We start from the raw sequence: 4,161 nt of genomic DNA on the forward strand, positions 1-4,161 counted from the left end.
CACTAAAAATGTTTTTTTTATTGGTCTTATGATGTATTCTAATTTTCTGAGATAGTGAATTGGTGGGTTTTTGTTACATGTGAGCCAAAATCATCACAATTAAAAGAACCAAAGACTTAAACTACTTCAGTCTGTGTGCATTGAATTTATTTAATACACGAGTTTCACAATTTGAGTTGAATGACTGAAATAAATGAACTTTTCCACGACATTCTAATTTATTGAGATGCACCTGTAAGCGCAAACACAATGAGACTAGTAATGAGGTGGCACACACACACACACACACACACCTATTCACAAACACAAACTATGTGGTAAAATGGAGAGGAGGGACACATTCAAATAAACTACAGTATGGCATTATCAGATATTGCTGCTCATCCCAGGAAGGCCATAAGCAGGTACAGTGATTTGTGACTTAGATCATGGCCATTTGCTGCAAACTGGGAGTAATAAGCTCTATTATCATTGTTAGAACCTTGTGTGCTGGTCTATGATATGATGAGTCTGAACTCAATCATAGAGAAAAAGTTGGAAGGAGAGCATTTATTGATTTATCTGGCATTATCTCATAACATCAGGGGCCTATACCATGAAGCCGGTTTAGGTAGCTAGCCAGGTACATTTCAGTTTAGTTTGTGCCAACCCTGGGTTTTAGGCACCATGAAAGTGGCTCGGCTTTTACCGGTGTTCGTCACCATAGTAACTTACGCTCCATGGCTAACCTGCTCCAGGGCAAGTTATGTTCTGGGTAAGATATCTCAAACTGAAATTGGACCAATCAGCTGTGAGCAAAGTGACATATAAGTGACACAACTAATTCAACTTAGTGTCTGTTGCAATGGCTTCACCATTTCTTCGTAATCCTGTGGAAATCTCAGCACAAATTGTAAGAAGAGCACTTTGCAGAGAAAGTGTTTTTAGGGATAGACAAAATCCCCTGGCTTTCCCTGATACATACTTGCATGAAAGATATCGATTTTCCACAGATGGAATCTCAATCGTTGTCAACTTCTTGAGCCACACATTAAAAATGTTACCCGTTGAAGCCATACATTGCTAATTTAACCTTTTACATTCACTTTTTTTCCTAAAAGCACATTTCACTTAGAGAGCACCTAAACAATGTATTATACAATACAGTACATATTAAGAATGATCAATAATGTCATATAAAAAACAAAGCTGTGATCTTTTGAAAGGATTCTCTAGAGTCATAGGAGCAATAGACAGCACAGGTTGCAATCTCCACAGCTCTAGGAGAACATGAGGCTGATTTTGTGAATAGAAAGTCCTTTCACAGCCTTAATGTTCAGGTAGGCCTATTGTACATGTGAGATGATTTGTCTTTTCAGTGAGATGAATTTTGACATGAAACTTTCAAATAATATTAATTTTAACACATATGATACTTACCTACTGTACATTTCATCTGCAGATGACTTGTGATCATGAATGTTTGATCACAAGCTTGGATGCCAAATGGCCTGGCTCAGTGCATGACTCACAAATTTACCAGGAGTCTGTGTTGTGTCAGTGCTTTGAGGAAGGTAAGGTAAATTGGGAACAGTACAGAACACTTTAAAGGAATGGATAGTGACACAGCAAAACTTACAATTTTCCCTTTTCTGTTCTATGACAGGGCTATTTGATGGCCTGTTGGTGGGAGACAGGGGTTATGCATGCCAGAGGTTTTTGCTAACCCCCTATCTTGGCCCTCAGGCAAGACCACAGAACTGCTTCAAACCAGGGTCAGGACTGAGATGACCTTTGTGATTTTAAAGGCATGCTTCAACTGTCTTCATCGCTTATGAGTGTCACCAGAGCAGGCATCACAGATAGTGGCTGCATGTGCCATCCTGCACAATGTAGCCACTACCAGAAAGGAGCGAGTGCCACCACATAACCAACTCCCCCCCGATGAAATTACACTCGACCACCCAGCTGGCACAGCAGTCAGAGATGCCATTACCACACAATATTTCACTTAAAAATGGAATAAAAGCACAGTGGAACTCCAAATAGGTCTCAAATGGTTTTATTGGTTTTCACATGGCTAGAGAGTGAGAGAAAAGGCTGCATTAATAAATATTCATACTCTTCATACTAAAATGTTGCATGATTAAATAAGTTCACATACTGAGATCTGTTTTTCCAACTGTTCAATCTCCAATTTATTTATTTTTTTAATTTAGAGCCTCCTTAACCCTCTGGGGTCTGAGGGAGAAGTTTTGACATGCCTTGACATTTGCGCTTTTTTCAGTTGCTTAAAAACATATTAATTGCTAAAGTCTGATAACACTGTATTCAGCGCAAACTGGGCTACAATAATATGTGAATAACATGTATGTACATGTTTGTATTTTTGAGAAAATAACGTTTATGTGTGGTTTTTGAAAAAATTAACATTTTAAGTCACTGAAATAAGGCCATATAACACATACTAAACATTTGTTCACAAGACTTTTGAGAACTGGATCTTGTAGCCTAGAGTTTTTGCTACAAAAATTATGTGAAAACCATCCTGATCACTCATTAATACAAAACAATATAGTAATTTAACTTTTGTAAGACACTTTTAGTGTTAGAAAGGCCATATGCGAAGAGGCGTGGATGATCATGAATATTGATGTGATTCACACCTGAGGAGACAAAGACCCCTCCCCTGAGAGAGATGAATGTGAGGAGACTTAATGATTGAATGTATTGTTTGTAGTTTAAGTTAAAAGAAGTAATCTGACTATACATTTTCTTTACATAAAGACTTTACATAAAAACTTTAGACCTACACTACCGTTTAAAAGTTTTAGATCTGTAAGATTTTTTAATGATTTTAAAAGAAGTCTCTTCTGCTCACCAAGGCTGCATTTATTTGATCCAAAATACAGCAAAAACAGTGATATTGTGAAATGTTTTTACAATTTAAAATAACTTTTCTATTTGAATATATTGTAAAATGCAATTTATTCCTGTGATCAAAGCTGAATTTTTAGCATCATTACTTCAGTCTTCAGTGTCACATGATCCTTCAGAAATCATTTTAATATGCTGATTTTCTAATATTGGCATATTTACAGCACATTTTACACATTTACACCCAAACAGATATTTGCAAGCATAAGCTTCGTTGATGATAATGAGGCAGCATAAACACTAGTTAAAATATAAGTTAAACATTCATATTATTTTTTATATCATATTACATATCATATTTATATCATACAGCATACAATTTAAATACCTGCTTTAGCCAAAACAACATTTAAATGTAACTAAAGCTTGCCTATTAGGACATATTTCAAATTGCAATACTCTGATTCCTGGCTGGCAAGTCTGGAAATAGTCCAACCAGTAAAATATGTCCATGTTTATATAAAATAGCATGTCAACTAATATGTAAGTAAAACTAAAAGACTTACTCATCCGAAATTGTATCCTCGGCTGGATCAAGTCGCTCTTCAAAATGCAAATGTTCTTCGTCGGAGTCCTGCTCTTCTTCTGAGGAAAACGTGAACACTTCGTCACTATCCATAAGCTTCCTCACCTGTGTAGCATGTCATCTTCCAAATGCGCAGAAAAGTGAATGAACTTGATGCTTTTTAAAGGCATTGTTGGGGTGTTTACCATTTGTATTGATCTTCTCAGCACATTACCGTATGAATTGCGTGCTCTACTGGTGGGTGGGATCACATTAGGGATAATTAGCTGAGCCAGGAGAAACCGTACATTGCTTTGTTTCATACAGATTACATTGCAGGAGAATATTTGTTTTAAATTTGAATTGTTTTATTTAAAAGTAGATATTTTAAGCTTTCTTTAGACATATGTTTCATGTTTGTGTGATAAGTATTCGCGGAGTTTCTGTTCATTTTTGTGACGTGTTTCAGAAAGATGCTCGCGGAGACAGAGATGGCTGAAAGCGCACCCTGTTTATTTTCTTTATTTTACAAAAGCACAAGGTTTTGTTGTTATTGTGAGTGTACACAAATAAAAGTAGACCCTTTATAGTCTCTAATGATGTCTTACACTTATCTGTATGCCCAAAAATGACAGAGTATTTTAAGTTGTTTCCGCTGTTATGAGGAAAAAATCCAGTAGGGCGCGCCGGCGCGTCCGTCGACCCCAGAGGGTTAACTCACAATCCAACTCCTTTAGTGT

General features: G+C 36.6%; 1 pseudogene; it reads left to right on the forward strand.

Moving 5' to 3' along the window:
• Window positions 1-666: 666 nt before the first annotated feature.
• Window positions 667-1,994, forward strand: LOC127444775 (putative nuclease HARBI1; annotated as a pseudogene).
• Window positions 1,995-4,161: the final 2,167 nt, after the last annotated feature.

This window comes from Myxocyprinus asiaticus, chromosome 8, assembly GCF_019703515.2.
Source record: "Myxocyprinus asiaticus isolate MX2 ecotype Aquarium Trade chromosome 8, UBuf_Myxa_2, whole genome shotgun sequence".
Taxonomy (NCBI): Eukaryota; Metazoa; Chordata; class Actinopteri; order Cypriniformes; family Catostomidae; genus Myxocyprinus; species Myxocyprinus asiaticus.